Genomic DNA, 22003 nt, shown 5'->3' on the forward strand with positions numbered 1-22003 from the left:
CAGGTTTTGGGCCCAGAGAGCAGTGAGCCCTATCCATTCGCCAATCTGCTTCTGGAACCATGGGGACTGTTGCGATGAAGAAGGACAGTAGGTGATGGTGTAATTGTGAGTCAGCAATAGATTTGGACATACCACGAATAGGGATATTTTGGCGCCATTCCCTGTTTTCCAGGTCCTCTTGTTGGAGCTGCATTTGGGCCATGGTGCGCTTCAGATACTTGTTGTCTTCCTCCAAAACATGAATGTATTGCACCAATTCATCAAACTTATTTTCCAGTTGATCCGTGCGGTCTCCAATCTGTGCTATTTCCCCTCTGAGATCCAAGACCAATTTTCCAACTTCAGCAGATATGGATGCGGTAATATTGCGTAAAAATACTTGCAATTTATCGTCCAGCGCAGAAATTGTGAGAGAAGATGATGAAGCCTGCTGGGAAGTCTGGGTAAAGGATGAATGATTCCTTGGTAAAGAGTGGTCCATTGCTCCTGCTATTGTAGCCTGGGGGTCAGATTCCTCCATCTGGGAGTGAATTAGGGCAGAGGCTGTCAGCTGCTCTGCAGTGAGGAAGGCTGCAGTACCCTCCGTGGCCACTGGGGGTCCGGGATCGCTCCTTGGACTCCTGGTGTTACTAGAGGCCGAGGATAGCGGCCTAGAGAGAAACCGCCGGAGTGGTGAGGGCCGTGGGTCTTGTGGCAGAGGGGAGGGGGGCTTCTAGCGCCCTATCTTCCCCATGAAAGCTTCCCTCAGGTACTGGGCTGGGTGCGGAGTTGGTGTGACTCACCCCGAGCGAGGTATAGACAGTGTGGCGTGGCGGGTGGGTCAGTAATGGCCGGGGATGAGCTCGGTGACTGAGCAGCCGCCATCATCCCTGGTCACCCATCATCCTGCTACTTGTTCCCATTCAGAAGCTATTTTTCTGGGAGAAGCTTTATTGGGCGCAGGTTCTACTTCCACAGGCAGATGGCCCCATTTTTAAGCTAGTTGGAATCCTTCCTCTTCAGAATTGGCTGTTATCACACGGTTGTCCTTGGTAGTAAGCAATTTGGTAGGAAAGCCCCACTGGTATTTGATGTTATTATTATGCAGTAGTTTCGTGAAGGAGATCAATTTTTTGCAGGCCAATATGGTGTGCTGTTAGTGGTCGGTAAACAGAGAGATCCCAGTGTAGGATACGGGAAGCTGGTTATTCTTCCGTGCGAATAACATTAATTCCTCCTTAACGTGGAAGAAGTGAATCCTCACTATTATATCCCGAGGGATATTTTCAGGGAGAAAAGAGGGTTTGGGCAGTCTATGCGCCCTATCCACTACTACCTACCTATTCGGAGTGTGTGGCAGCAGCATAGAAATCATTTGTTTGATATATTTGCGGAGGTCTGCAACAGGAACATTTTAACCAACTCCCCTGAACTTTATATTATTTCTGCGGGAGCAGTCCTCCAGATCCACCATTTTCAATTTCAAAGCTTTCAGATCATCCTCTGCCTCGTTATGTGCGTCAACTAATTCGTTGAGCTGTGGCAAATTCACCCATTTTAGTTTCCACGTGTGTTACCCGCTCACCTAAATTTTCAACTTCTTTATTAACTTGTGTCACAAAGCTCATCATATCTTTATGCAGGGAGCCCTTGAGAGTAACTAACATATCCTTCATAACTGTGGTAGTAAGCGGCAAGGACTCTGCAGGGTAATCCTCCAGATGTTCTATGAATTCTCTTGTAGTGTTATGTGAAAAAGAATCAGTAGAATGCTCACCCACATGTTGCACATCTGGAGAACAGCGCGGTTTATTCTTCTTAGGACTGAATGTTGGAGATGAGGATGCAGAATCAGCAGTCACTGCTGGGCTAGAGGTGTGCAGGGAAGATCTGTGTCTGTCTCCCTCCACATGTCCCTGCAGATCCAGAGAGGAGTAGGGACTGGTGCCATCTTGGGAGGATGGGCAACCGCTGGAGTGAAGAACTCCATTAATTTGTAGGCCCCTCCTTTATTTTCTGCTTCCCCATCCTACTGTCTCTGTGCCTCACACCACCCAGAGGTGAGTAGCAATGTCGGCGGGTTTCCCCACTGTCACTCGTCGCTTTGACTCTAAAAGATTAATTCCCCTCACTTTGTAGAGTTTTCCTCTCACTTACTGTTTCAACTCTAGGATAGAAAGTGAAGGAACATTTTCCAACATGACTGTTCTGGACATTAATACTGAAATTTTATAGATAGGCAACTACCACTGCAGTAGAGAACAGACACAAAAAGATGCACTCAACATCTTTCCAAATAACTGTTTTTTTCAGTGCATTTTAAGTTTTTTTATACACATGATTACTGTATACAGGTATCACATTAATATTACAATTGTACTTTTATGGTAACAAGGGGCGTTACATAGACAGGCTAATTTCTAATCAGGATTTGAATGAATGCAGATACAATTTTATACAGAATTTACAATTTCCCTTAAAGGGACACACCAAAAAACAGACATGGGTTTAAATCCTTTCCTACTTTATCCTATACTTACTGTAAAAGAAAAATGCAGAAAGTAAAATGGATTTTAGCCTTCCCTTTAGTTTAGGTCTGATATAGAAAAGCATCTTAAAAAAATGTATAGAATGGTAATAGTTCAGGAGAAATAAGCAATAGAGGCATTATAATTAGATAAAAAGATTGCTCTAAAACTAAAGAAAAAAATACATTTGTATGTTAGATTTTTAGAAAATGGCTGCAGAATAGCAAGGATTCCATAGTAAAGAAGGTTGTGGGCTTCCTAGGCCCCTTGCACTGGGGGCATCTAGTAAATGTGCATGCAATTACATGATGTTAGTGCAACAGGGAGGGCAGGTGCAGCGTACTACCCCACTGCTTGCAGGCTTCCACAGTTTATGGCAGGATGAATGCACTGTGGCTGAATGGGGCTGAACCCTGTTCCTGTAAAGGAATTGGGCTGGATGTCCCATATGTAAGTGGCCTTAGACTCACCACATACATTAAAATCTATTTGTACAACCTCCTTTAGACCTACCAACAAGTATGTCAACAGAGGTAGGAAGAGGGAGGAGAGCCAAGAAAATCCAGTCTAAGCTTCTCTTCCTCTCTACATATCCCTAGAAAGGTAACATGGAACATCAGGGTCAGGAAGCAGTGGTGGAATATACAGTGGCAGAATTGTTTGCTGGCAGAAAGGTGCAGTGTCTGGGGTACAGGGAGATGGGAGGTTCTTAGGGTACTGGAAAGGTTAGAGCCAGGGGCGCAAGGGGAAAGGGGGGGTGTGGGCTTGTGTTAAAATTTCAGTGTTGCTGGAAGGCAGGCAGGTTCAGAGTCAGGAGTGCAAAGAGGTTTCAGTGGTGCTGTTTTAGGTGGCAAGGAGATGTCAGAATATAGAGTGCTAAGGGTACTGGGTTTTTCATAGGCCAAATACGAAAGCTGATATGGTGCAGGCTCCTGGACCAAATCACCTGTTTATATATGGTAAATTTAAGGGTTTAGTTAGCATGGGGCGAGGCATCGTTCAGAGTAAATTATTTGAAAGCACAAGCTTTTAGGCCTCCTTTGGACCTATGCATTATGGTAAAGTGCATTTTACTGCAACAGTAACACAATGCACATTATATGGTACATTGCAGGGCCATTCATTTAGAATGACACCCCAATGCACAAGTGCAGTAAATGCCATCATACTTACATTGCAGTTCATGGCAACACACATGCTCTGCATTGTGGAGCACTGCAGAAAAAAGGTGTAGGTCTGCTTTATTGTTTTCCAAAATGGCAGCTTATTAAATCTCAGCTGTTATTATGACTATTATTGTTGTTGTTGTAAAAGAAAATTAGCATACAGTATACTAAAAACACATTTGGCCTATAACTGATTCTAACTTAAAGGATAGGAAACATCTCAAACAGCATTTTCTGAATATTTCTTTACTGTGCTGATTTAAGCTACCCTCCCTCTTCTCTGCTGTACACAGTTTTGGCACTGATCATTCTGCTACAATATTTGCCAGTGTTCGGTGCATCTTCTACTTCCTGCTGCCTGTGCATGTTCAATAGAACTCAACAGACTGCTATGACTCCTGGCTCCACAAAAGTCTATGGCAGGGGTCTCCAAACTATGGTGCTCTAGGTGTTGAGGAACTTCAAGTCCCATGAGGCCTTTCAAGACTCTGACAGCCACAGGCAAGACTACCAGAGGCAGAGGCATGATGGGACTTGTAGTACCTCAACAGCTGCAGGGCCATAGTTTGAAGACCCCTGGTCTATGGTGTCCTACTGTGTAGGACCCAGATCCATCATTTGGTGACAGTGCCGATGATCTCCTCTAATCTCCTTATTTGCAACTTTCTTTCATAGATCATTTGTAGGAGCCACAAAAAAGTTATTAGTGATGGGAGACTTCCTGTGCTGGGAGCTGATTGCTGATATCTGCAAAAAAAGCTGCAGAACAGAAGAGATCAGCAGCATTGTGACTAAATGCCAGTTCCTCTCTGCGGTTAGTGTAGAATCTTTGGGATGAGCCAATATGGCACCAATGAGTGTGCATGTGCAGTAACAGCATGAAGGCTTTGTTACTATGCAAGTGCAGAAGCATCATTGCCATCCAAAACAACTGAGTCTGTGTTGTAATTGGACTGAACTTTCTAGCTTTTGGCCCCACCAGCTCATACCAAATCCCTATCTTTAAGCTCCTGTTGTGGCTTACAGAGGCATAGTAATTTCCAGCCTGGCAACTCACACCACCAACCACCCTGCCCAACTTCTCCCGATAGCTGCAAGAACTGAAGCTGGAGTTGCAGCTCTATCCTCATGCAAAGCACCCTCAATCACCCTCCTTACCACCACTGCACCGGATACAAAAGTCTCCACTGTTCCAGCACTCCCCTTATCACCACAATGCCAGAAACCTACTACTGAGCCTTGATGGCATCCCTCCATGCTTTCACCATTGTAGCTATTCCCTACGCCAACCTCCACTCTCACCACTACACCTGGAATACATACTGTATTTATACTTATTTTATCTGCAAGTATTTGCAGATTGTCATAACTAACCGTTTCTAAAGGTACTTTTGTTGTAATTTTTATGATAAGGGGGAAGTTCCTTTTTAAAGTGTACACATACAGATTACATTTTAGTTTTGGATAAATATGAAGAGGTACTGTTTTACTGTCTGTGTTCCATTTGGGAGATTTCCCTTCTTTTTCTGTCACAAAAATGCAACAGGAAGTAAGAAGAATCACCTACAAAGTGTGGCATCATCATTGAAATGCGTATCCTCGTTGGAACATTTACCCTCTATTCCTGTCTGATTTCTGTCTTGGTGAGAGTGGTGACCAGAACAAATAGGAAGAGTGAATCAACCTAGTGGAGACTGAGAGAGTAAAACATGAAAGGGATTTTAATCATTCTATACTCTCTCCAAAATGGCTATGCATACACTTTAAATATGGAATGTGAAATTAATGGAGAAGTATATGTTTGTAAAAAAACAAACATCCATACTCACCTCAATGTTGCAGCATCAGTGTGATGCTGCAATTATCCCACATTAGCTCCAAGCCCGAGAGCTGAGCACTCCCATGATCGCTAATCACTCAATTCTCAGTCTGCTCAGAGTAGAGAACAGTTACTGTCAGTCACTGTTCTCTGCTCTGCTCCTTCAGGGGTCCCTGGAGTGCTGAGCAAAGGAGGGGGGAGCAGCTGGTTCTGGCTTCACTCCTGTGACCCCCAAGATATGTGTGGCCAGAAAAGCTTTAGCCATAGTTCTCTTTTACAGACTAATTAAAAAAAAAATCTACTGGTGCTTTATACTATTTTATAAAGGTAAAGAATGTAGGACTTATTTTTATAAACTCACATACAGTATTTCGTATTAAAATTTTTAGATGTAGATAGGTAAGCCATATATCACTACTGCATGATTATTTTTGAAGCTGTATGTTCAGAAAAAAAAGGAATCTGCAATTTCAGCTCTCCATATTTATACAATTAGTGTAAAAATGTGTGCAGATAAAGATTAAATGCACCTTAGCAAAAGACACAAACACATTTATAAAACAAAGTTCAAAACATCACATGGCTTTCCCTTGCTTGGGGGTTTCAGCATTTCTCAGCCACTAAACAAATATTCATCAGACTCCTGGCTTACATATACAGTGTTGTTCTGATCTCACACTTCAGGTCTTCGTCTGTATCATTCAGAAATTCTACACAAGCCATGTGCATAGCTAGCAGTTTTCTTCTGAATTAACTTCCACCTGTCTCCTAGGTGGAGCCCTCCAGAATTCTGGGCAAAGACCTCCCATGTCCACCAAGGTGCAGTCCTGAACCCTGGTCCTTTCTCTAATAAAATCCCTGCATACACCTGTACATTTAGTGTGCTGGTTGTTCAGAAAACCGGGAGGCAGGACTGGGTTTCATCCATCTAAAGTGCTTCCTAAGTCTCTAAAAAATCTTCAGACTCCCAACCCAGATTTTACCAACCTCTGAGGGAACTGAAAAAATTATTTCCTCTGAATGAAACCAGCACCCAGGAGCCCCTAAACCTGACTGGATGAGAACACTGAGCACTGAGTGATACCAAACCCTCTTCACACAGTGGCATGACAGAGCACTGCACTGTCACAATATTCATAGACATGAAACATAAGTACAGTAATAATAGAAATATATATATATATACTGTCTATATACAATATATTATGAAATTCTACACTGTTCACTCATTTTAGGTGCAGAAGCAGCAGAACTTTGTTTTACCGAAGAATGGAGATCACACAGGACAAAGAAAATACAGTATTAAAAAATGCTGATAAGCCATATCATTTTAACTAAGCTGTTTTATAACTTATTTTACCTCTACTTGCATTGCACTGAACGGATGTATGGGGGCAGATAAAATGACCGTATTCCCATTTCTTTCTTTTTGAGCACCAAAGATACAACATAACCTGTAGGCTACCAATATTAGGGTTCTCTTTTATCTTCTTGAAGAACCATTTTTTAAAAACATGAGCACACAGCATGTTAAGTTTACCAACCATTTTAGGGTACAGGCACCTTTAAAGCCTGAAAATACCCATGTTAATCAACCAATTTATTTCTGTGCCTCCATTGAACCTTTTAGCTGTACATGGGGCTTTGACCAAGTTGACCAAGCACTTCCCCTCTTTGGCACCACCTCTATCGATCAACTGCCAAATGCCAGAACATCAGTAGGCAGAAAAGGATCTGGCATTTAAAAGTTGAATGACCTGGGACAGAGGTTTATGTTGACATGTGCAAAAGATAAGGACCTGTATATAACCTGGGAATAGGATCTAAAGTGGTCCCACAGGAACTGATCTGAGCCCCAGTACTGTTTTCACATGAACCAATTACTACATTTCAGATTTCAATAAAAGGGAAGGAAGGAAGGAAGGAAGGAAGGAAGGAATTTTAACATAAGAAAAATTCTTGCAGTAGGAGGGCCCCATAGACATCTCTGAAGGTCCTACAATTTCTAAGTTCTCCTACTGATTTTTTTTTAAATAATCATAGTGTTTTACAAACAAACAAAAGTTTTCCAGTTCACTTTCCAGCTAACCTGAAAAAAAAAATTACACTGTGTAAAAATGTGCACTAAAAAAACAGAACTTTTAGTTACTCAACATTTGCAAATATATGTGGAAGCCACACTGCCCTTTGTGGTGGTGGTGGGGGGGGGGGGTGTCACAGCTTCTAACTGCTTTCAAACATGTTCATGTCACTTTTCATTCACGTATGCACTCCCTTTTCGCTATTTTCTACTTGATACTGCTCTCATCTACTTATTCTATGTTATACTCCACCATTGTCAGGCATATGTTCCAATCTTGTGCCTAATCTAACCAACCACAGTCATGCCAGCATTTATCCAGTTATTTATTCACATTCACATTATAATATTCACTTTTGCTCCTTTACTAGTTCTTCTATTACTCATGCTTGCATACTGCAAGTTTTGTTTCTTCACATTTACATCCCTCTTCCTTTTCATCCTATAAACTGGTGGTGCAATCTTTAATTAATGTTTTTTTCTGAAATTACATTATATTTTCCTTTACGTCAAAAGCTGATTTTTTTTTAGAAATCGTTTGCCATAAATGTGTTCACCAAAAAGGTGATACTTTAGGATGCAAACATTAAATCAATATTATACTGAAAAATATTTTGGCCTTCCTTTTAAAATAATTGCCATTTCAACTTTTTAATGTTAATGTTTGCTGCTATGGTTTTTACTATCTGCTCAAAATTTTTCTACATTTATATATGAACTAAAGATCAATATAACTAATTATAAAATGTAACGTTTCTGCACTGTAGGTTACTTTCAATGTCATCTACAGCCAAGAGGCAGAATGTACTTCTGAGGGCTTTTTAGTCTTTGAACCATTCAGTTATATCAAGTCTTTACCTATCACTTTGTTAATCTACATTTCTACTTTCTATAGATCTTCAATTTCCTTGATTTTCCCTCAGAACTTTGTGGAATGCTTAATGTGTACCATTTACAGAACTTTTTTTCCAGCAGAAGAGGAAAAAAGTATTAAGACTTTGTATGGAAACCATGATTTTTATGGAAAAATGGCTCAATAAATGTACACTGCTTCTTTCTTATAAACCAATGATTCTGGATACACAGCTGGCCACTGGGACATAAAGCAATTAGCTGTATGGTCCACCCACTATGCATAAAGGACAATCATTAAAAAAGGTGTGTTTGCTTATACCTATATGTAATTAATGCATAAAATTGTATTACTCAACACATTTACTTCTTTTTGTGTCATATAACATCATTTACAATTATTTCTACTTTTGCAGGAAAGGCACTCTAGACCGTTAAGGGCTATTTTAAACTATAATGTGTGTAAAAATGGATGTGTGCATTGATATACATTTGCATGCATTTTTAGCATTTTAGTGAGTTTTTATGTGCATTGACATTCTGTTGATCTGTTGTTTTTTTTCCATGGATCCACCCTGATTTTTTGTGTCATGACTTACTTTTCCCTTTTGTGTATTAAGAGGGAAAAGAGGGAGACAGCCAGGAGGACATTTTTAAAGCTGATTTTGAAAGATATTTTGTAATTTTTTTATGTTGACCATAACAGCCCAGATTTCTGGAACTACAGTCATTGTAAATGTGTTTGAAACCAATAGTTTCCACTCCAGGAATATATCCAATGGCAGAATTGCCACTATGTCTTCTTATGTATTTCTTGTTTTCCCCACTCTACTTCTGGCCTTTTATAAGACCTGTGTCTTCAGAAGAGATAGTGTTGATTTTTATGTTTCCCTCTACCCATGGCTATTCAGAGTATGTCATGTATTAAAAAATGGGAGATGATCACATATAAACAACACTATGATTTGCTAAAGCATGCAGCAACTGAAAGTACAGCAAAAAAAGTATATAGAGGGGTTAAGGCAAATAGACTACTCATTGTGTTTGGGAACTTGCACTTTGCAGATGAATTTCTCCCAAAGATTGCCAAATGGGTAATAGTCTGCGGACCTGCGTAGGTCCAGGCGGGCCCATCGTGACAGGTGTGAGTGCACTCGCCGAGCAAGTCTGAGGTTTTGTAGAGAATATTTTGGAGCCGTTGGTCAGAAGTGCTGCTGGATTCCTGTGGAACACGGCTGACTTTCTGAGCGGGATCAACAACATACAGCAATTACCATCCGGTACGCTTCTAGTGACTATGGATGTAGTGTCCCTGTATAGTAGTGTCTCACGGGGATGGATTGGCTGCATGTTGCAGATCCTTGTCATCCTCGCCAAGCCACGGGTACACTGCTGAGGATGTTGCACAGCTCGTTGAATTTGTGCTTACACACAACTACTTTGCCTTCAATACAGACATCTATCTTCAATGTGTGGGTACTGCGATGGGAAGTAAAATGGCACCCCAATATGCCAATTTATTTATGGCTGACCTGGAGGAAAAATTCCTGAACAGCATGGAACAAAAACCATACAGATACTATTGCTATATTGATGATATTTTCATCATATGGACAGAAGGTGAAGAAAACCTAAAATAAAAACCTAAAATTTACTCATTGATCAACACTTTTCATCCATCAATCAAACTAAAAATGGAATACTCAAACACACACGTCGACTTCCTAGACACCACAGTATACATCAGGGATTATACGCTTCACACCTCAATATACAGGAAACCCACTGACAGATGCAACTACCTCCACAGTTCTAGCTTCCACCCCCAACACACAAAACGTGCCATCATACACAGTCAGGCCATTAGATACCACCGAGTATGTTCTGACCCAAGAGACAGAGATAAACATCTCGGGACACTAGCAGACACCTTCCATAAGAAAGGTTACAAGGACAAAACTATGAACACCGGCATAAACACAGCCTTGAGAACCCGAAGAGAAAATCTACTTCAGTACAAAGAGAAAAAAACAAACAACCGTGTACCTCTAGTAACCACATACAACCCAGCACTAGAAGGGATAAGAAAAATAATCAAAGATTTAAAACCCATCATAAAAGAGGATGGAACTCTGAAAGAAATATTCCAGCAACCACCAATACTAGCCTTCAGACAACCCCCCAACCTCAGAAATAAACTAATCAGTAGGAAACTTCCTTCTGATTATGAGGTCACAAATAATGGAAGTGAACCCTGCAATAAGAAACGCTGCAAACTGTGCAACCAAATCAATCCATCAAAAAGTATCAGACACTCAAAAGGGATCTTCAACATTTCCGGATCATACAGCTGCACCTCGAGTAATGTTGTGTACCTTATCCAGTGCAGAAAATGCAGCAAAGGATCTTATGTTGGCGAAACAGGACAGAAGTTGCAAACGAGGATGACTTTGCACAGACATACCATCAAGGAACATAAAGAAGATGACTTCTGCACACCTGTGGGACATCACTTCGCACAACCAGACCACACAATGGGAGACCTCAATATCTTAGTTCTTAAAGGAAATTTCAAATCCATTCAGGAAAGAAAAACTTTTGAACTAAGAATGATAATTCTATTTGACACAAGAGATAACGCCTGAATTTGGACATGGGATTTCTAAATCATTATCTGACAGTTTTATGACTATCAGCTCAAGCTTCACTCCCTCTGTGATGTGAGTGTTGTCTTACCCCCCTCCCCCCCCCTTTGCTTTTGCTGTGCCTTATCTCTAGCCTTTTTTTTTTTTGCCATCTCTTCTAACATTCTGCTAAAACTTTGTGATTTGTATAGTACTGCTTGGACCTTGAAGAAGGGGACACTCCCCGAAAGCTTGTCCTCAAAATTGTATGTTAGTGCAAATAAAAAAAGTATCACGGACAGTACTCAATTGTTTCTGTTGGAAGTGCACTAATACGGCTACAATCACCTCAAGTTGAAATAATTGTCAAATACAAAACCCACTGAAACAATGCCTTGGATATAGTTTGACATATTGGCACTTTGTAAAAGTATATATTTTTTTCCAAACTTCTAAAATAAACAGAACTTATTTATCATAAAATAAAGTTGGTATAGAACAAAGGGATTTATAGACTCTTAAAAATTTTGGAATTATTACCTCTTGCTGGTGTTAATACAGGTGAAATGTTTGTCTCTGGGCTCAATTTTCACATTTCTTGCTGTCATGGAAAGATACTAGGCGATTACTGTGATTTAGAATGGGCCAGCAGTTGGAAGGTATGACCTTGGGATAGGTAGGGTCCATGGGGAAGGGTATATCAGGAATGGACTTGCCAATAGTGGTGGGACTCACCTGCCTTGTGGGCTGCAGCACCAGGGCTGGCCAGCGGGTGCTCTCAACAACCAGAGGTTCACTTTGGCAATTAGCCATCACCTGGGGCTGATTGCAGGTGGTGTATTTAAGGGATGGCCAGACCTGCAGTCTGTGCCTTGGTGTGTGTTTTTCCATGGGCCCCTGTATCTTGTAACCTGCATTCCTGTTCCTGTTCCTGTTTCTGCCTGACTTGTTGCTGACCCTGCCTGATCCTGACCTCTGCTGACTTCTCCTGTTTGATCCCTGGCTTGTGACCCTGACCATTCTCTGCCTGACCCCCTGTACCTACCTGTCCATTAGTTTCTGTACCCGGCTCGTGACCTGACTACTCTCTGCCTGCTCCTCCTGTACCTACCTGCCCAATAGTTATCGACCCGGCCTGCCTGACTATGTTGTGCTCTATATGTGTATGTACCTGTGTATCTATATCAGTTTAGGTTTGGGTTTGTTTCACCTTGTTGTATGTATTTATGTTAGCTTGGGGTTTGGTGCACTGCGTTTATATTTGTATTGTTAGTCTTAATAAATTGTCTTATTTATACCATATCTGAAGCCTACATTTCTCTGTGTCAGTCCACACACTTCTGGTCACACCCGCATCCCTGACAGGGTAGAGAACAGGAGAAGGATGTGTATTGGGGGTGGGAATGTAAGAATACAGTAACTTGAAAATATCCATTTAGCTGATTGACTCAATTCTCTTGTACTGGCCTAATTAAAGGCATCATGGTCATTGCTAATTGTTATTCTTCCATGTCCTCCTGTGTGTCTGTAGCAACAAGTTTGTTGCTGACTCTAACAAGAGTTTTATCCTCTTTGTGACCCAGGCCTTGCTAGAAACTGCAGGACTTCCCTCCATAATACCTCTAGTGTAGGGGTCTTCAAACTTTCTGAGCAAAGGGCCAGTTTACTGTCCTTCAGACTGACTCTTAATCACTGAGAGTCCACTATATTTGGTGAGTGCAGTATATGTTGGTTATCATGGATGGTGTTAATACACTGAAGTTTTCGGCATACAGCACTTTTTAATTTATTTTTTGGAGCACATTGGATTTAAGATTTTTTTATTCTTTGGATTGCGACTTTTATTTGAACATTATTTCATATATTATTTATATTTTTTTTTATTTATTTGTCTGTTTAATATGTTTTTTTATTTTATTTATTTATATATTTTTTTTTGCACTGTGTGTTTTTATTTTTCATTAATTTTGTTTGATGATTTGTCAACAAAGAGCAGCAGCATTGGTTTAGGAGTTAAATATTTTTTGGTGCAGATTTTTGTTATTAATATGTTGTCAATATTGTACATATTTGCTCTCTTTGGGATTCGCAAGTAGGGTTACCACATTTACTTCCCCTCCCCAGCTGCCCCTTCACATCCTTCCTTGGTCTTGCCTTTCTCCCTTCCCCCTCCCAGTCTCCCGACCTGGATTTACCTCCTTCCCTGTATTGTCTTCCTGCCTTAACGTCTTACCACCCCCTCCTCCCCATCTCCCCCCCCCTTTTCTTTTCCCCTTCTTCCTCGCTCTCCTGACTTCTCCTCTTTCCCCTCATTCATCCTTCCTGGCCACTCCTGTCCTACTCCCCCATTCCCCAGATTCTGTCACCAGAGCAGTACTGCTCTAGATTGATCCCCCACCTGTATTGCTCTCCTTGTCCTACCTGTGAGTCCCTATGTTTCCGGTGTAACTTTTTTTGGACGGTTGCTGTCACGGGTCGACTCTGTGTGGGTACCCCGCTATCTATGACTGGATATGAAGTCTACTGACGACTTGATCGGTGCCCTGCCCACTTCTGCATGCATCGACTGGGCTCATTCTATTACCCTTGGTAACCTGTGTAACCTGTTCAGGGACCCCCAAATGTCCATGTGACCCCTGGTTTTGCCCCCTTCCCATCCCCTCCTCCCTCCTTTTCCTCCCTCCCTCCTCTAGTTCCTTTTCCTCTTCTCAGGTGCAGCCCTGGCACCAGTTGTTGGAAAGATCGTCCCCTGCCCTTGCCCTCCACAGCATGATTTCCAGTGGCCAATTGGGCCAGGAGTAGCTATGTGTCCGGCGGCAGAGCTCCCCCACTTTATACATCCTTCTTCAGGATGTGGTCCACCCTAGAGGTGACAGAAAATGTCTGTTCTACTCCCCCTACTGCCCTTCCTCTTCCATTCTTTATTTCTTCTTTACTCTCTCTTTCCCTTTTCTGAAGCCTGCATGTTGCAAGCATGTTGCAACACTGAAATTTGAAATATAGCGCCAAGTTCGCACATCACTGAGCAAAGTCGCAAAATCGTTTTCAGTGTCTGATGACGAATTTCCCCATAAATCATTAGCACTCAATTCTGCAAGTAGTTCTAATTTACTATCGCTGTTGTCTAGATGGTCTAAAACCGCTTTTGACCTAAAGGGACACTTTTTGGACGCCATGGACATTTCTCAGTTTCCAGGCAGAAAGAACGGTAAAAATGCAGGCAGGGCACAGGACAAAGCACTAGGGACAAAATGTATGTGAAATGGTTTGATACAGTAATGTTTCACTATGTGGTTTTAGTGTATTTAGTGAATGTCACTTTTTCACATTTTTAAATTTCCCGCCGTGCGTCCTGACGTCCTAGGGAATGGAACCCAAAAGACAGATGCTGGCATTGGCCGGAGGACATTGCCGGGGACACTGCAGGAGGGACATCACGGGAGCAAAGGACAAGGTAAGTGCAGAAGGGATCCTGGAGCAAGGCTGCAAGGTATTCCCGAGTTTAGCTGAGGGTTACAGCTTGTGGTGCTGAAACTTTACCCCGAGCTACACTCGGGAATACCTCCAGAGAGGTTAAAAAAGACCTATAATAGGGCAAAAAATTGCTCCAGAAAAGCTTTATTATATGAACCCCCATGAGAGAAACAAACACTGTTAAATTGATCATTAGATTCTCAGCATGATTTGGGTAATCTAGCACATATCCCCCCCCCCCCTTCTCTCCTTCATGTCGTTTTATGTGCTGGTGTTTTTCAGATGTGGCTTAGGGACCCCAGTATGGTCCATTCTGTTGATGTACTGCATGTCAGTTTGAAATATTTTATATGTATAAAACATGGTATTGTTATTTCTTTTTAACTTTTTTTGTTTTGTTGTTTATATACACTGCTCAAAAAAAATAAAGGAACACTCTGAAAACACATCAGATCTCAATGAGGAAAAATATCATGCTGGATAAGGATACCCAATCATTTGATTAAAATGAAAATTATCAACCTGCAGAGGACTGAATTCAAAGACACCCTGAAAATCAAAGTAAAAAAATAATGCAGCAGGCTAGTCCATTTTGCTGAAATTTCATTGCAGCAGCTCAAAATAGTACTCAATAGTTTTTATGGCCCCCACTTGTTTGTATGCATGCCTGAAATTGTTGGGGCATGCTCCTAATGAGACAACGGATGGTGTCCTGGGGTATTTCCTCCCAGATCTGGACCAGGGCATCACTGAGCTCCTGGACAGTCTGAAGTACAAACCTGGCGGCGTCAGATGGACGGAAAAATGATATCCCAGAGGTGTTCTATTGGATTTAGGTCAGGCGAGCGTGGGGGCCATTCAACAATATCAATTCCTTCATCCTCCAGGAACTGCCTGCATACTCTCCCCACATGAGGCCGGGCATTGTCGTGCACCAGGAGAAACCCAGTACCCACTGCACCAGTGTAGGGTCTGACAGTGGATCCAAGGGTTTCATCCCAATACCTAATGGCAGTCAGGGTGCCATTATCTAGCCTGTAGAGGTCTCTGCATTCTTCCATGGATATGCCTCCCCAGACCATCACTGACCCACCACCAAAACGGTGGTGAATGATGAATGATGTTACGGGCAGCATAATGTTCTCCATGGCTTTTCCAGACCCTTTCTCATCTGTCACATGTGCTCAGGGTGAACCTGCTCTCATCTGTGAAAAGCACAGGGTATCAGTGGCAGACATGCCAATTCTGGTGTTCAATGGCAAATGCTAATCGAGGTCTATGGTGCCGGGCAGTGAGCACAGGGCCCACTAGAGGACATTGGGCCCTCAGACCACCCTCATGAAGTCTGTTTCTGATTGTTTGGTTTAGAGACATTCACACCAGTGGTCTGCTGGAGGTATTTTTGTAGGGCTTAGGCAGTGCTCATCCTGTTCCTCCTTGCACAAAGGAGCAAACAACAGTCCTGCTGATGGGTTAAGAACTTTCTATGGCCCTGTCCACCTCTCCTGGAGTAACTGGCAGTCTCCAGGAATCTCCTCCATGCTCTTGAGACTGTGCTGGGAGACACAGCAAACCTTCTGGCAATGGCACGTATTGATGTGCCATCCTGGAGGAGTTGGACTGCCTGTGTAACCTCTGTAGGGTTGAGGTATCTCCTCATGCTACCAGTAGTGACACCGACCCTAGCCAAATGCTAAACTAGTGAAAAACAGTCAGAAAAGATGAGTAGGGAAAAAAATATCAGTGGCCTCCTATTTTGGGGGGTTGTCTCATTCTTGTCCATCTAGTGCACCTGTTGTTAATTTCATTAACACCAAAGCAGCTGAAACTGATTAACAACTCCCTCTGCTACTTCACTGACCAAATCAATATCCCCGGAGTTTAATTGACTTGATTCTATGCTCTTATTAAAATGTGTTCCTTCAATTTTTTTGAGCAGTGTATTTACAGTATATTGTGTCATCATTTACAATGCACCCTATATTAAGTTATGATAAACTGTACTATATTTTTTGATATTTTGCTGTATTATTTTGTGTTTTTTGTTTATAGAACTATGTACCCTCAATATACTCCTGAAAATGCAGGAAAATGTGAAACATGTCGAGATTGGCTGACTACAGACTTACTTTTACTTTGGAATAACAGCTTGTGGGTGTGATAAATCTATTAGTGCAGCACCTTCCTACTAATCCAATGCTCCTCATGAGGAACTATCACAAACATAAGTGTAAATGCCATATATCAAAACATAAAAATGCCAATTCTAAGAAAAAAGTCTCATAATAATAATATAAAGCAAGATCTTTCTTAATACTCCTCCAATCTTTCACCACTTCATATCTTCATAAACATAAATCAGTGTTCCTACACCATCACCCAAGTTGTGCTCTCACCTGGAGCTTTTTGACCTCACATTTTATAATGTTTGGTCATAAAGCGCTTGTGTCCTCCTAGCGGGACTGATGGAATGGTGGTTCCCAAGTAGTTCTCCTTCTCCTGCAGCGATCTTTAATGCTTGTACCTCCTTCTCCCCCTCTTTCAATCGCCTATGAAGCTGAAGACATATCATGTGCATGCAACGAACACTACAGCATCAAGTAACATCACACCATAAAGCATTCCTTTTTTCAGCTTCATCTATTTGCGTAGTTACGACCACCTTGTGAACAAACCAAATTGTCCTTTTTAACAGTATGCGGTAAAAACAGGGGTTTAGTTAGCACACTTTTCCAAATACATACGTAAGCTGCAGAGCCACTTCATAGCACTTAAATATTCTGCAGTTCCTAACTCTAAAATTTGAATCGAGGTCAAAAAGCTGCAGGTGAGAGCACAACTTGGGTGATGGTGGAGGAACACTGATTTAAGCTTATGAAGATGTGAAGTCAGTGGTGTATTTAGGTTTCATGCTGCCCTAGGCAACACAAAAATCATTCCCCCCCCTCCCCACAGAGAGACCCTGACACTGACAAACACTCCCCTCCCCCCACGATAATAGCCTGACATTGACCAAGAACACCCCACCCCAGTGTCCTTTCTTCCATCCCTTCTTTAGGGGGCAGTGATGCCACTGCCCCCCTGAAAATTGCTGCTGCCCCCCTGAAAAAATGCTGCCCTAGGCAAATGCCTTGCTTGCCTTGTGGTAAATACACCCCTGTGTGAAGTGATGAAAGAGTGGAGTTGTATTAAGAAAGATCTTACTTTGTATGATATGGCACTTTTTTCTTTGAATTGCCATTTTTATATTTTGATATACGGTATTTACACTTATGTTTATGATAGTTCTTCACTAGTAGCATTGGATTAGTATGAGGCGATGCACTAATAGATTTATCTTAGATATTGTGACACATTTATATGAGTATGTGGAGGGAGTAGGCGACTTCAAGTGGGGTTGTTTTAGTATATTGGTTGCTCGCAGGATCAATACACATATATAGCTTGTGGGTGTGAGATAGCACCATTGGTGTGATTGTAGTACAGCCTATTCAGAGGGATTTTTAAACAAACAATGTTGTTTTAATATTATATATTTCTGTAATAAAAATGTGAGGTTTTAACCTTTAAATGTCTATGGCTTTTCAGTACCAAGAAAATCATATTGCCCCTGTTGTTTTTTTAGATCTTTTGAATAGTTAATTAGGATGTAGGTACCTTAATCTTGGTTTATCACCAATTAATACTGAGCACTTGCTATTTAAATGTTTAAAATTATCAGAAAACTACATTTCATTGACAGCTGCTTAATTTTTAAGTACACAGACCTCTTCAAGGGTCTGCTATGTATTTCTGGGAGGGGGCATTTAGATGGGTCTGTGTGCTGTTTTTCTTTTTACAAAAAAAAAGCTGCTCATGATTGTCATTTGCTGACATTTTAAAATGTATCATTTTTTTTAAATGTCACATTTGCTGTAGCACATCATTCACAATAAAGAAAAAAAAAACTGCTTAGAGTCCTCTCCAAACGCATACCAGACCCTTTGTATCTGGTATGGATTGTAAGAAGGTACTTCACACAAAGAAAGCAAAAAAATGCATGCGGTCCCCCTAAAAGAAATCTATATCAGACCCATAACCTGTGCACTAAGCCTAACTAGCCAAGAAAGGAAGGAATGAGCATTAAACCCCCCTCCTGAACAATACCAGGTCCCCTACCCTCAACATGGGAGTCTTTGACCCCCAACTTTGCCTCCTCTGGAAAGACACCTTATCCCAATGTTAATAAGGATAAGGTGTCAACCTGACAACTCTGGCTGGTGTATTTTTTTTTTTTGGGGGGGGGGGGGGTATGGGTAATAGAGTATGGGGTACATAAGAATTAAAGACACCCACGTGTTTAAGAAGTAATTTCTTACAAAAAAAAAATCCCAAAAAAGCCAAAAATCCATCATCCAGCATGATGCTTGCTGCCCATTGGCTTGCTAAACCTTCCTCCCAGAAATAGAAGGGCTGTTGCACATGACCAAGCTGTCATAAGTTATATAAAGGAAGGGCAGGGATGGTGGTGACATCAATGATCCAATATGACGATGGGCATAGTTGGTCAAAGTCATAGCCCACATATGGCCAGTTGCCATATTTAGGTAGTGATATCACTGCTATCCCTGCCCATTTCCCTAGCTGGCAGAGATTCCCAGTGATGTCAGTGGTTTCTGCAGTTGCACCTGCAGATTCCTTAGGATTCAGTGACTGCAGGAAGCAGTATAGAAGTGGTAGTAATATTGCTTCTGTATATGATTTTCAGCTCCCACTTACTTTATGTGTAATCTTTTTTTTTTTTTTGCTGTTGGTTTAATTTTTCAAGCCCTCTACAATACTCACAGCCACACCCATCTAATAAAATTTAAAATGAACATATTACATATTAATGTACCTTTATAGTTGGACAGAAAATACCACCTTTCTAATGTGTCAGTGTTCTTATTATCAATACATTTTTGTGGTTTTAAGGCACATCAGTAAACATTTAGAAAGTTTTGTATTTTACATACAATATTATGTAAATTATTAGGTGAGTTATCAACCAAACAAAAATACGTACAGGAGTATCAACTGTTCCTAAAAGCAAATATGACTGCTTACAGTATATCAGTAAAGACATTCTATATACTGTACACTTGCAATAATTATGCTGAGAGTACACTGATGATTAAAACTGGACCATATGTATTAATACAGTACCACTATCAACATCTAAACAAACAACAAAAAAAAGTAGCTTAAATCTGCTGAAGTGGATAAGTCATAGTATTGTATATACAGTAACTGCCCAAGGCTACCATGCTCAAAGTCCCTATCAGTCAAAGTTGTTCTTAATTCTTTCTTTCAAGTTTCTTCTTCATGTTTAAAAATATAATTTCTACATTTCAATTTTACGTCTATTAATTTGACAATAAATTTGTCATAATTTACCATGCTACTAAAGCTATACATATAATGTAAAGGGCAGGAGAGGAAAACAATGCTTTCTTTGATTCAAAATAATTTTTCAAGAATTAATTTTATGTGTGTTTAAAGTTAAAAATACATATATTTTATAATGTCACACAAAGACCAGTTCCCTTCTAAGCTTTTCATTTCCTCCTTTTTCTTATCTGTGCAGCCCACATGAATATAGAGTCCCACATGTAGGCATACACACAGTGGTAAATGACATTCCCCCTCCCTTCCTCCTCCATGTCCTCCTATTGCTAAACACTGTATTGGAGGGGGGGGGTGCATAAAGTATGCTGGTTAATCAAATTCAATAAGAAACTCACAAAAAAGCTTAGTTTTAATATGAAAATGAGCGTTGGATGCAGATGCTTTTTGAACGAAATGAAAGCTAGTGTCAATCATCTTTGGCTCTGCCTACATCATACTATTTGCATTCGAGACATGAAAATTCTCATTTGCCAAAAAAAAACCCCATCCCACCCCCCCGTGCTCTTAGCAATTTTGCTGTTAGAATATACACTGCATTGCGCTTTCTTGGCATGCCTTTAAAAAAAAAGTAATTTTGCAAAGGATAATCCCTGGAATTCATAGCATCATAGACATTCATTAGAAATCTGTCTCTTGTCTTTGTGACAAATTATACAGTATCTGACAAATTCATAATGTACCTGTATTTGCAGTTTATATGACTAAAGCCTGCAGTGTGCACAGGACACACCGTTTATCACTAAGAATCAGGGGCGGACTGACAACTTATGGGGCCCCCGGGCAATAGGGGATCATGGGGCCCCTGTGTCCTTGCCCAAACTCAAAAAAGCCTATGAAAAAGGTACCAGGGGCATCTCATGGGGCCCCCTACTGACCCCAGGGGATCATGGGGCTCCTGTGTCCTTGCCCAAACTCAAAAAAGAATATGAAAAAGGTACCAGGGGCATCTCATGGGGCCCCTTACTGACCCCGGGCCCTCGGGCAGTGCCCGAGTTTCCAAATGGTCAGTCCATCCCTGCTAAGAATCAACAGATCCCTGGTGGATTCTGTTTGTACACAAAGCCGCCAGGAATCCATATTTTATTCTGGTCTCTGTGATTGCTCTGGTCCTCTCATCCAAGTCAGTTCTTCATTTCTCCCTTCAGCATCTCCCCAGTCCCATCTCTGTAATGTATTGAATCTGTGCATCTTTTCACTCTCACTGCACCTTTTCCAGGTTAATTGATATACTCCAATCCTTATACCAGGGATGAGCTCAAGATTGAGTCTGAGCATAAGATTGGACCAGACTCCAGCCACTGTCAGTATTCACTCCCACATCATTGCTAGGGTGCTGGAAGCCTGTGTCTTAGCAGCCAATAAAGCTAAAGGATGACTGCCAACAGTGTCTTAACAACCAGTAAGGGGTGGGGGTGGGGTGGGGGGACAGGCATACAGAGAAAGTACTCTGGCCAGTCTCTGTGCACCAACTTAGAGGCAGTGTTAATTATATCTATTTTTGTTATATATTCATTTTGTTATCTGTGAACGGTGGCAGGGGCATTGTTAGGTTTGTAAAAGACTTGGGGCACCCTTGGGAACCCCAAGTAGAGCAGGTATGCAGTGCATAAGGATGTTTGAAAAAAAACTAATAGCTTCCTCCATAGACACAAATTAAGTGGATGGAGGAATTTCCCATCAGGACATTGTATTCTGACAGCTGGTATAGATACTGTAAGAATACACTGATCTAAGGCTGCAGCTGCTGATCAATAAAAAAATTTCCAACATGTCTATCAAAATGTAGCCAGTCTCCGCTGAACTAGCTAAATTTTGATCAGTGTGTAGCCAGCTTAACACACAGTGCTGTGTTCAGTGACAGATTTAGGAGTACATAACACAAGCAGTACAGGGGTCAGGAATATATAACACACAGAATGCAGGAGTCAAGAGTACCTAAGGCACAAATGCTTGGGTCAGGTGGGTATAATACACAGAACGCAGGCATCAGAAGTAACCTCCTAGCACAAATCTTCTCTCCTTAAATCCTCCCTTTCAGCAGAAATTCTCTCTCT

This window comes from Staurois parvus, unplaced genomic scaffold (genome assembly GCF_062004578.1).
Source record: "Staurois parvus isolate SC_StPar_1 unplaced genomic scaffold, SC_StPar_1.0 ptg000396l, whole genome shotgun sequence".
Lineage (NCBI taxonomy): Eukaryota > Metazoa > Chordata > Amphibia > Anura > Ranidae > Staurois > Staurois parvus.